Genomic DNA, 13,830 nt, shown 5'->3' on the forward strand with positions numbered 1-13,830 from the left:
TGGCACAGCTGTGGATGCATATAAGGCAAAACACAGAGCCTGTTTCTCTAAAATCAAGAGATGTCAACCAAAACACCAGGAAAAGAATTGTGGAGCTCCATAAGTGTGGCTCAATTTTGAATACAATTTGGTGCCATTTACAATTAAGAAATACAGACAATTTCTCTCTTTACTCTTAAAGTTAACAAATGTTTTTTATATTTATCAATCTAAAAAAATAAACATTTAGTCTGATTTGATGTTACAATTTAAAAAAAAGTGTTTGTGTTTTGATCTGAAGAGTTTGTAAATATCTGGTTTCAACTGTATATTTGATGATTGTCAGCACAAAGAGGGAGAGAGAGGAGAATGAGGACAGAACAGAGATGGAACAAGAGCAGGTGAGACACACATGTTAGTCAAATGGTTGTTTACCAAAAGTATCACCGTATCATAGGTCCTCATGTATCTCGTACCAAGTGTTTCTTTTTAGGTTTGCTATTTTTCAAATTCTACATTTATTAAGTTATGCAGGCTTGTTTGCACAACAAGATAAGATAAGATAAGATAAGATAACCTTTATTAGTCCCACACGTGGGAAATTTGTTTTGTCACAGCAGGAGTGGACAGTGCAAAAGTTATGAGGCAAAAATTAGAATACAATAAGAATAAATACAGTACACAACTGTACAGAATAGAATAAAATAAAATACTATATACAGTAGAATAAAATAAAATAAATATACAATAAGATAAAAATAGAATACAAATACAAATACTATATACAACTGAGTAAAAATACAACGATGACAGAAAGGATTATTGCACTTGGTATTATTGCATATGTATGGATGTGTGTGCTTGATCAGTTAAAGTCTTTATTATGGAGTCTGACAGCAGTGGGGAGGAAAGACCTGCGAAATCTCTCCGTCCCACACCGTGGGTGCCGCAGTCTCCCACTGAAGGAGCTGCTCAGTGCTGTCACAGTCTGCTGCATGGGGTGGGAGATGTTGTCCAACAGGGATGACAGCTTAGCCGCCGTTCTCCTGTCACTCACCACCTCCACTGGGTCCAGAGGGCATCCTAGAACAGAGCTGGCCCTTCGGATCACCCTGTTCAGTCTCTTCCTGTCCCCAGCAGAGATGCTGCCACCCCAGCAGACCACACCATAAAAGATAGCAGAAGCCACAACAGAGTCATAGAAGGTCTTCAGGAGTGGGCCCTCCACTCCAAACGACCTGAGTCTCCGCAGCAGGTACAGCCTGCTCTGCCCTTTCCTGTAGAGGGCGTCTGAGTTATGAGTCCAGTCCAGTCTATTGTTCAGATGAACACCAAGGTACCTGTAGCTGTCCACAGCCTCAATGTCCATACCTTGGATGTTCAGTGGTTGCAGTGGAGAATGCTTGTGCCTGCGGAAGTCTACCACCAGTTCCTTGGTTTTACTGGCGTTGATCTGGAGGTAGTTCAGCTGGCACCAGTCCACAAAGTCTTGGGTCAGACCTCTGTACTCCTTGTCGTCCCCATCAGTGATGAGGCCGACTATTGCAGAGTCATCAGAGAACTTCTGCAGGAAGCACTGGGTGGAATTGTGGGAGAAGTCTGCAGTGTAGATGGTGAAGAGGAACGGAGCCAGAACCGTTCCCTGTGGGGCCCCCGTACTGCAGACGACCCTGTCCGACACACAGCCCTGAGTCCTCACATACTGTGGTCGGTCGGTGAGGTAGTCCAGGATCCAGGCAGTGAGGTGATGGTCCACTCCAGAGTTCACCAGCTTGTCCTTTAGAACCGAGGGAAGAATAGTGTTGAAGGCACTGGAGAAATCAAAGAACATGATTCTCACAGTGCTTCCAGCGGTCTCCAGGTGAGCGAGGGAACGATGTAGGAGGTGAATGACGGCATCATCCGCTCCAATGCCAGGCTGGTAGGCAAACTGAAGTGGGTCCAGTGATGAGCTTATTAGGCGCCGAAGCTGAGCCAGGACCAACCGCTCCAGGGTCTTCATCAGGTGGGATGTCAGAGCCACTGGCCTGTAGCTGTTGAGGTCCTTGGGGCGTGAAGTCTTTGGCACTGGTACAACACAGGAGGTTTTCCAGAGCTGTGGGACTCTTCCCAACCTCAGGCTCAGGTTGAAGAGGTCAAGGTCAAGGTCAAGGTCAGATTTATTTATATAGCACATTTCCAACAGCCGATGCTGCACAAAGTGCTTAACAATAACAATAAAATTAAAAACTACAGTGTAATACAATAATAACAATAGAAACAATAAAATAGAAGAATTGAAACAATACTAACTAATTCAGATAAATCCAAAATGCTTGGGTCATAATGTGTTAAAAGCCAGAGCATAAAAGTGTGTCTTTAGTAAAGATTTAAATTGCTCAAGAGTTTGAGCAGATCTAATATTAAAGGGGAGACTATTCCAAAGTCTGGGACCTGCCACAGAGAAGGATCTATCACCACGAGATTTGAGGTTAGTCCGTGGAATGGACAACAATAGTTTTGAACTAGATCTCGTGGGTTTTCCTGGAGCATAGGCAGAGAGGAGCTCTGACAAGTAGGGGGGGGCTCGGGCGTTGAGTGACTTAAAAACAAAAAGTAAGAGTTTAAATTGGATCCTGTAGGGGACAGGGAGCCAGTGTAAAGAGGCTAAAATTGGGGTTATATGCTCTCTCCGTTTGGTACCAGTTAGCAGGCGAGCAGCAGCATTTTGAACCATCTGAAGGCGATGGATGGTGGCATGATCTAGGCCATAATACAATGAATTGCAGTAGTCCAATCTGCAAGTAAGAAAAAGGTGGATGATACGCTCGAAGACGTCAGCCGGAAGGTATGGCTTTATCCTGGCTAGCTGTCTTAGCTGAAAAAAACAGGACTGAACTCCTGAACTCACCTGCTTATTCAATTTAAAAGAACCATCAATGTAAACTCCGAGGTTTTTTACATGTGTTTTACAATACGAGGAGAGGGTACCCAACGTGCTGTCGATATGATTGAAATTGCCAAAAATGACAATCTCAGTTTTGTTTTCGTTTAGCTGTAAAAAATTTAATGATAACCACTGTTTAACGTCGTCAAGGCAGCGTAATAAGAGCTGCGGTTGATCTGATCCTGATTTTAAAGGTAGATAAATCTGTAGATCATCCGCAAAGCAATGAAATGAAATGCTGTACCGCGAGAAGATGGAGCCCAATGGCAGCAAATAGAGTGCGAAGAGGGCGGGACCCAAAATAGAGCCTTGAGGAACGCCGTATTTAAGAGGAGCTAATTTGGAGTTGTGGGGGCCCATATTGACATACAAGAACCTTTCTGTCAAGTAGGAGCGAAACCACTGAAGGGCAGATCCTTTTAGGCCAGCATGCGATTCTAGCCGTGATAACAGGATGTCGTGGTCAACCGTGTCAAAAGCTGCTGACAAGTCCAACAGTAAAAGGGCAGCAGGGCTGCCAGAATCCATAGTTAAGAGAATATCGTTAAAAATCCTTAAAAGTGCTGTCTCAGTGCTATGTAATGATTTAAAACCAGATTGAAATTTTTCTGAGATCATATTAGAATCGAAGTGTGCCTGCAACTGTAGATAGACCACTTTCTCCAAAACTTTAGATAGAAAAGGAAGCTTTGAGATGGGCCTGTAATTAGACAGAACAGTTGGGTCCAGGTTTTGTTTTTTAAGAAGAGGCTGAACTACAGCTTGTTTGAAGCATAGTGGGACGCAGCCTGTAGTAAGGGACGTATTAATCAATTTCAGAATAAAAGGGCCAACAATATTAAAAGTGTTTTTGAGCAGACTCGGGGGAAGAGAATCAGAGGGGCAGTGTGATGATCTTAGGCCACTAACTATCGCGGTCAGGTCCTTAAGGGAGACGGGATCAAACTGCTCTAAGACAGCTGAACACACAGGTGGAGGGCTTTGAACTGAGACAACAGACAACGAAACAAGGGCCCTAATCGATAAGATCTTGTTATTGAAAAATGCTAAAAAATCATCGCACATACTTGGTGAAGAAGTAACTCCAGGATTATCACATAAACTAAAAAAGCGATTAAGAATGTTAAAAAGTACCTGAGGCCTATGACCGTTTGCTGATACTAAGTTTGAGACAAATTGTGTTTTTGCAGTTTTTACAGCTTCTTGATAAGCAGAGAGACAAGTCCTTAAAATCTGTAAGGAAACATACAATCTGTCCTTTTTCCATCTCCTTTCAGCGCGTCTATAGTCGCGTCTGAGGGAGCGGGTGTAATCGTTCAACCACGGTTCTGATGAATTCTTAGCGCGCACAGTTCTGAATGGTGCAATAGAGTCCAAGATATAAGTGCAAGTAGAATGAAGAATAGCCGAAAGGTCCTCAACATTTTTACAATTGGAGTTCAATATTCCAGAGTCCATAAAGGCAGCAGAAAAGGCAGGTGCTGTTAGTACATTAAGCGCTCGCTTTTTGCGCAGTGGGGCGTTCGACTTGTCCATCGAGCAGCGCAGTGTTAGAGTGAACAACACAGGAAGATGATCGGAAATGCGTAATTCGGATATATCCGTGATGCACACTTCCAACCCGTGGGAAAGCACCAAGTCCAGTGTGTGACCTTTTTCGTGCATGGGACCAGAAACCCACTGGGTCAAGTTAAAGGAATCAATAATATTTAAAAAGTCCTTGACCAAAAATTTCGAATCACAACAGACATGAATATTAAAATCGCCAAGGATCAAAAAGCTGTCGTATTTAAGAGCGATTCCAGCCATAAAATCAGAAAACTCTTTGATAAAATCCTTATTAAACTTGGGAGGGCGATATATAAGGGCACACAGCAGAGGCGCAGCAGGATTAAGGTGTAACTCAAACAGCTGGAGTTCAAAACTAGAAAATGAGTCATGCTGTAATATTTGATGGCAATGAAATCGAGGATTGAACACAGTGGCTAGGCCTCCCCCCCTGCCAGAGGACCGAGGGAGGCTGAAGAATGAGAAATTGGGAGGGACCAGTTCCGAAAACGCTACAGACTCACCGGGTTGGAGCCATGTTTCCGTCAGAAATAGAAAGTCCAACTGTTGTGACTTTATGAAGTCGTGCTCCATCACCCCACACAGTTGGTCCGCGCAGGACCTGACGACCCTCGAGCTGATGCCATCTGGACCCGCTGCCTTCTTGCCATTAAGCAAAGGTATTACACATAGAACACAAAGTAACATTGTAAATCAGTCTTTGGCACAATATCGGGATTATTTCGTTATTTATTTATTTATTTTTGTGTTTATGCGAACAATATGCCTGATTTGCGACTTTCTGCACTTCTATTGGTTGTGCGAACAAACGTCACGTCACTCCGAGGTCAAAGTTCAACACGGCAGCGCTCCTCAGCCAGCACTTTTTATTTTATTGTTCTATAAAAAAAAAATCAAATACTGTATTAAGTTTATTTTTTACCGGTAGTTAACTGTAGTGTAGCCTACCATTTCCACACGTAGGCGTTAAGTGCACTGTGCAGGAGAACGATGATGTCATTCTGACATTATAAACAGTTAACAGTTTGCTTATTTCTTCCGACACTGTACCACTAACGTATACACAGTTACATGCACTACATTAGTTTGTGTTAGCTAACATGTTGTGAGGGGATCGTCAGTCGGCCACCGTCAGAACAACAACCGGGGCTGTGTCGGTGGCTGTGTATGAACGCCACCCATTTTTCTGAGTGAAATATCCGCATAAACATTCATTACAGCTTCTCTTCTCCGCTGTACTAAGTGTAACTTACTTGTACACATCAAATATATCAGTGATATTGGCAGGCGGCTAGCATCTGTAACACAGCTCTGCTTAACTGCCTTGAAAAACTCTGAAATAGTAGAACAATAAAATAAAATGCAACGAACCCATCTGGGATGATCCTGCGATCAACAACAGTTAAAACGTCAATTCACCTAGTATACTGTAACATTGTGAAACACGTTCATTCCTATATAACATTATAAGCTAACAAGCATGCTAACAGCTAACCGTAACTGTACCGTAACTGTTTTCCTGTAAAAATAGGAGACACCAAACTATTTCTCTTTTTTTGTTACTCACCTTCTGCTCTTCCATTAATAAAATAGCATCTTCGGGGACCCCTCGGCCACGCAAAAAGTCACTTATATCCACCATATTTAGTGAATTAGTTCTCCACCTGCCAAACTGGACACATCGCTGTCACTGAAGCTGGAAGCCTGCAGGTGCCCACCTCAAAATTCTGAGATTAAAGTCAGAATTCTGACTTTAATCTCAGAATTCTGAGAAAAAAAGTCAGAATTCTGAGATTAAAGTCAGAATTCTGAGATTAAAGTCAGAATTCTGAGAAAAAAGTCAGAATTCTGAGAAAAAAGTCAGAATTCTGAGAAAAAAGTCAGAATTCTGAGAAAAAAGTCAGAATTCTGAGAATAAAGTCAGAATTCTGAGATTAAAGTCAGAATTCTTTTTTTTTTTCCAGTGGCCCTAATCCTCTTCCGTAGATTGTAAATAAGGTGAAAGAAGTCTCATTTAAATTTCTACATAAATGTTATCCAGCCAGTCACTACATGGTAAAATTTAAATGAGACATAAATACTAATTGTACTTTCTGTGGGGATCATCCAGAAACCGTGACACATCTTTTTTGGTACTGTTCTTCTACACAAAGATTCTGGAAGGAATTTAGCTGTTTTGTTATTGTCCATATTTTAAGGGAGTTTTCTTTACGATGGGAAAATTTTTTATTCTGTTTCTTTAAGTTCCCCACGGAGAATGATAAATGTTTTTTTATAATAAATTTGTTAATACTTTTAGCTAAATTTTTTATCCATAAATATAAGTTTACTAATAAAACACCATATCTGCCATTTGTTTAAGGATGTGGAATTGTACAATCAATATCAGACTCCACCAACAAAAAGGCTCTCAAAACAATACATGTATATGTGAATTTTTCCGTGTATTCATATAATTATTACTTTTTTCTTTTTACTGCTGATTTTGTGTGTTCATTTTCTGTTCTTTTGTATACTTCATCTGTTTGTATGTTGTATACTCATTGTTTGTTAAATAAAGTTCTTTAAAATAAAATAGAAGTTGCAGTCAATTTTCCGCAACGTAACTGAATTTACAGTTATGTTTTCATTTTGTCATACTGCAATAACACAATTGATGTAAAATCAGACAAAAAAACATACAATCAGAGTAGAAAATGTTATATTTATACTGTAACAACCACAAACATGTTTAATGAATCATATTTCATAACTTTAAATGCAAATATAAATTGTCAATTTTAAAATCCTATGCACAAGTTTTGCAAACAACAAAGTTATTTGCATCCATTTACCTTTTACCTTGATTTCAAACTATTTACAGAACAATCAGCTGTTCTGCATTCAATAAGATGCCACACAAATTATTTGTGCCACTCCAAATAATTCTGTCCACCAGAGGTGTGGACTCGAGTCACATGACTTGGACTCGAGTCAGACTCGAGTCATTAATTTTATGACTTTAGACTTGACTTGAAAAAATGTTCTAAGACTTGTGACTTGACTTGGACTTTTACACCAATGACCTGGGACTTGAATTGGACTTGAACCGGTTTACTTGAAAAGACTTGATATTTCACCCCAAATATAAAATTTAACATGCATATTATATAGAGATTGAAAATGTGACGTCATTCAGGGGTAAAACCGCAAAGGATTCTGGGAACTCGTGGCAAGAGGTACTAGCGCACGCAGGCTTTCAATTGAAATCAGTCACACAGCGATAAAAAGAAACACAAAAATGTCAAGAAGCCGTTGTATTATTAACTGCAATAGCCGGTCGCATGACAGCCACGGGAAGCCGAGGGGTAAAGAGATCGGTTGTTATCGGATTACGTCGTTGAAGAGAAATTGTTCGAGCCATGTTTCCGAAGTAACAAAGAGGCGACGGATGGCCTGGATTGCAGCCATTCAAAGACCAAATAACGTCCCAGAACCCTCCAGCTCACAGGTTACTCTGCTCCAAGCATTTACACGAAGGTCAGTCTGCTGTTGTAGTTAATGCGTCATTTTCACAACATAACTGGTGATATAGGTTACAAGCAAGTCTGGCGCTGAACAGAAATTGTCGCGCTATGCTCCTTTGTTTATTGTGCATAAATAGTGAATTGTCCTGACACAATATTGCGTTTCGCTTCTGTTATTATGGTACATTGACAAAAACTATACTTTTATTCACAGGATAAAACAGTTTTTTGTATCACTAATTGCCCAGTACGATTACAGCATACAGTATTATTGTCACTGCTACATTTCTGTGATGCTACCAGAAATTATTTCCCCTACTAATTAATTACCATTGAGCTCAAAGGTCCTATTAATAAACGGTTAACGAATGTGTATTTATGACGACGATTTGTGAGACTGGTAAACTTATGATACGTACGATGGTCTTTCGTTCTACACGGTGCATTTCAAGGTCCTGTACCCATCCGTCGGTAAACTGTACCTGGGCTTGTTGCAGTGACCTGAAGTTACTAAACTTCATGAGTGTATGCACTCACTCCAAGAACCATATAATTATAAATATGCATATAAATGTGCTACAATGAGATAGCTGACTTCATCTAACTAGCAAATGTTGTCCAGGCTACGTTGGTGATACAGTTTTTTTTAATGTGTATGACATTTTTGTCATGCGATTTTAAAGCTGGTCCTACAACCGCATCCAAGAATAACATGCAGCTTATCTCAGAACTGTCGGTGAAAATTATTCTTGGAGCTAGGTTTAATTGAGCTGCATTTTAAAGAGGTGCAATTTCACAATTTGTGTATATTTTCTAAGTTCACTATTTTGTCATGTGTTGAGAAAAACACAGCTTTTAAAATTACATGGTCTAATATTTACATTTAGCATAACTGCAACATTCTTTTTTCTTTTTTTTTTTTAAAGACTCGAAAGGACTTGAAATTCAAAATTTCAGACTTGTGACTTGACTCGGACTTTTACACCAGTGACTTGAGACTCGACTCTGACTTGCCTGACATTACTTGAGACTTGACTTGAGACTTGAGGATAAAGACTTGAGACTTACTTGAGACTTGCAAAACAATGACTTGGTCCCACCTCTGCTGTCCACTATAAAGGAGAACATCACAGCCTGATACCTGCAGGTCTGACGGCAGCAGGTGTATCACTCCTTTTTCTACATGGACTGTCAGGGTTCCTGGGTCATTGACCCAGTGATTTCAGTTTGTTCATGTTCGGTTTATTTTGCCACATCAATGTTGTTCTCACTTCCTGTTTTTCCCGTATCAGCTCGTCTCTCATGTCGTTAGCCAGATTATGTTCAGCTGTGTACTCACCGGTCTCTCATTATCATCCTCATCAGTCTGTGTATTTAAGTCCTCAGTTTCCTCCAGTTCATTGTCGTGTCATTGATGTTATGTTGTCGTTTCCGCCTGCGTTCAGTACAGCCAGCCATTCAGTCTTTCAGCCAGAAGGTCCTTTTGTTCCTGCGCTGTTTATCCACTCTTCATAATAAACCATCTTCAGTTCTTAACTATCCACGAGTCCTGCGTTTAGGTCACTTCCTTGCCTCCACACGACACAAATCCTGACAGCGTGTGCGCATACCGTGTGTGTGCATGTGTGTATGTCTCTGTGTATATGACTTCCCGTCTTAAAAAAGGCCATCTCCCCACACCCAAGGTACACCAAACTCCTCTACAAAACATGATTATTAGGTCACAAGCACTGAGACTCCCACTCAGGTATCCCTTGGGGAATTTCCACTAAGCTATGGCTTCCCTTTGTTCTACTTTCACAGCCCAAGGTGGGGGGGTTCTCCTAAAAGTCTAGTCCTAACTTTAAGATACGTTTAGGCCTTTATTGCATCCAGGGCAGTGTCAGTGTCTCTACAATACTCTACATTTCTTGTAACTTATTTCTAAATCCTAAAGTGAACTACAAATATCTTCACTGGCTGTATGCAAGTAGCAGTGCCATGACAAGCATCTGTAAACAAAAGAGCTGTGTACAAACACAATGACAAAGGCTAATGAGGACGGAGAAATACATTTAAAGGGTTGAGAGTAAGTAGAATGACATCAAAAATCAAATTGATTGAGAAAAACTTCAATCTATGTTAATACTACAGTGTGATCACTAGATGAAGACAAAGAGTTCTGTTCTTGTGGATAACAGGTTGAAGACCTGCTGCAAAATTGTTCACAATGAGTCACAGTGACTGACAGCAAGTTAGCCTGGGCCCTGGATGTGTTTTTGAATATCCCTGGATCTCATAAAAGAATTGTTTACTGGAGGGAAGATAAATTCAGCTATCTGATCGCCGGCTATCACAGGCAAGGTCTCTGTCAGAGCTGAGCATCACTCTGGCAGCTCGAAAGTAACATCAGCGCCTATGTTGACTGGTCTGACAAACTGGATTCAGCAATGGGACAGCTGTGCTGCAAAGCAGGTTAATCAGGTCATTAGTTATCTAAAACACATCAACAATGATGGTGGCAAGCATCACAGTAAGTAACCATAGTGACAGTGGGATGGTCTGAAACTGAAACTGGATAAATGATCTGAGGTTATTATATCCATCCGATATCAAGATTGCACTAAAACCTATTAAAATAAGTAAACTGTATGTGTAGATAGTGTGCATTATTGTTGTAACCTTAAGAAGAAAAAGATGTGCATATCTGTGTATTCAGAGTGTGAATACACAGAAAGACAATAGAAAGTCACGTACGTTGTTGTGTTCCACGTTCACAGAGGAGTAATGAAATCTAGTGGACATTTGAAGATACTACACAGAATAGTTTAAAAACCAGTGTAAAAGCAGAGTGAAAATTAAAGGACACTAAGAATAAAATATACTGCAAAATGAAATAGAAAACACAAATTAACAAACAAGGGAGTCACGTGATAGTGAAGACAGATGTCATTTGTGCACGACATTCAGTAGAAATAACAGCAACACAATCCTGACTCATGAACATCCACATCTGCATTAAGTATTGGCCTGTAGGTCCAGTCATTATCGACAGTTTAGTTCTTGTGGCATGAAATTGTGCATTAATAATTCGATTTTCTGCAACCTGACATTTGTTGAATAACTGATTGGGCCAGTTTATAAAGTAAGTTGATACATAAGAGTTATACCATAGATGATCTATTTGGGTGGAGTTTCATTGGCACATGTTGATTACATTCTTCTTATAACGAGGACAGAGGAGAGAGCAGAGGAGATGAAGACTATGAAGTTTATTTTAGTATTATTTTGTGACTTCAACCTTGAGGCAGCACATCTTTGACATGTTATATTTATTTCACTATAATATTTAGTAAATTTAGTAAATCCAAAAGATTTCAAGACTGGGCTCAGCACCCAGATCCTAATCTTTGAAGACGTCCTTCCCTTAGATGTTGGAGGTAACAAGTGAAGCAGCAAAAGATGGCAGCTGCCTCGCAGTCCCAAACTACAGAATAGGAATTAAGATCATCACAATTACTGTCATTTAAAGGACCCCAGCAGCCATTTTTTCCACGGTATGTAATACCATGATGACATTTTAGACACCTGATAATTTTTCAAATAAGGCAGTTTACCAGTGCCTTGGTATAAAAATTCATTTCTAGAGACTTAAAATCTTCTCGCCACCAAGTGAAGTACATATCGAGTCATAACAATAGTAAGATTATGTAACTTTTTTTGTGTTCAAACTACATTAAATGTCATTTCAAGTTTAACATGTTTGTAAGCTTGTTTTCATACCATACAGAAACCCAATGTGATTTAGAAAATGGACAGCTATATTCCAATTTGTAGTAAAGGTTTACCAGTGATATATTGTGTTGTGGGAATTAAGCAAATGCTGTAAAGGCATGCAAAATCTACCATTTCCAACTTACACTTACCACCCTCGTCAGAGTAACGCTGTGCAGAAATGAGCAGCTCATCCAATTCTGTACTCTGAGACAGATTTTTGCAATCTTTGATGATCCTTGGCTTGAAGAATGTTGGCCACTTTGCAAGGAGCTTACCAGACACTTCCTCCACAACAAACAACATTGTGAAGTCTTGGTCAATCTTAAACACAAAGTGTAACAACAGAAACAACACTTTAACAAGAAAACAAACAAAGGAACCACAAAGCGGTCATTAAATCATTTTATGCCTTACCAAGCCAGGTGTATCCAGAAATCTTGGGAAAAGGTACAGGACAGTAGAAGCTGTGGCAGGTTCTTGAACCACTTTTTGCCCATGTTGAAATGTCACCTTCATGTTGTCTTTGACATGTTTCATGTCAGTTGAGTGCCTCTTCCTTGCATTTATCACCTGACAACGGCCTCACATTTGAACACAAGTTGCGAAGAGTCTTGGGGCTGTCTTGAAAAGCTGACTTTGATTACTTCATCTCTTCTCAGGAACCAGCATATCACCACCTTCCAAGAGTAAAATAAGGTCCAGCATATAACACCATTTCTTTGCAAAATATCTAGCATGTCTAGTTCCTTTAGACTGAGCTAAAATTAATTTTGTTAAGAAAAAACATCCTTGGTCCATTTTTAAGTAGTACAAGCTGTGTAATATGACTGCAATACAGTATTCTCTCAATTATAGCAGGGGTTAGTAGGAACCATATTTCTATTTTATTATTTTTATATATTTTAAGCCATAAAACCCCTCCCCACTCTCTAACAAACCCTAATATAACCCTGTTATTCATTTTTAGACTAGAAAATGCTTAATTTACCACGAAAGAATTTAAATCTAAAAAATATAAACAAAGAAAATACCTACTGGCTACAGAAATGCACACTATAATGAAATTCCCATAATTTACAAGATGTAGGGGCCATTATAGTGTAAAAATACTCTCAGGTTACCCTTAAGCATCCTAGTTCACCTAAGGCAGGGTCTCAAACCTAAATGAACTGCCATCTCATTGGAGGGCTACTTCAAAAAAACAGAAACCATAAAGAAAACACACACAAATATTCCTGACAATGTAGCGTTTGGTTTGTTCGTTTTTAAATTTCAAAAATTGTATAACAAGACAAAACTGCAAATATGAATGCATTTCCCCCCCTCTCCCTCTTAACTAACCGATGCCTTTAATTGAACTACCAAATGAACACAATGGTCCTCTCTTTCTGGTCAGACACTTTGCAGCACTTCTGCTGTAATTTTGTTCATATTTAACAAAATAAAAATGCAGAAATAAGTGTTCACATTAGTTTTTTACTCTCACTGAACTAACAAAGCCAATCCCTCCACATGTTTGTACTCTCTTGTTACCTCGGCCAGGTCCGCGGCTCTGAAACGTGGTAATGACACCTCTGGCTAATACGTCGGGTTGTCGGGCTTGTAGCTTTACTGTCAGCGAACACAGTGTACAGTCGAGTCTTAACAGCTTTCTTACAACCAGGCACTCATTTTGGCAGCAGTGGTTATTATTATATTTACATGCTTTCTTCTTCCATTTCTCCTCGGTAACAGCTCCTACTTTCTCCCTCTCTCGCGCTCAAACACACACGGGAGGGGCCATCCCACAAGTTCTCCCTGCAGCACGGACTACGCTGCCTATGAGGGCCCGTAACACTCTGCCCTTATTGCCTTCATATTAAATCATTTTTGGCTAATCACAAAAAAAAGTCACATTAAGGGCCAAATTGCATTATACTTCTTCACCTCACCTGACGTGGGCCGTAAGTGGCCGCGAGTTTGAGACCACTGACCCTAAGGCTTTGGCAGTTTAATTCGAAAATAAATAAAAGGCATTTAATAAAAACTGTGACATATATATTAACAAGTAATATTCATTACAGTCTGCCAACAGCCAGATTATGCTAAATGAAT

This window comes from Astatotilapia calliptera, chromosome 4 (assembly GCF_900246225.1).
Source record: "Astatotilapia calliptera chromosome 4, fAstCal1.2, whole genome shotgun sequence".
Classification (NCBI taxonomy): Eukaryota; Metazoa; Chordata; class Actinopteri; order Cichliformes; family Cichlidae; genus Astatotilapia; species Astatotilapia calliptera.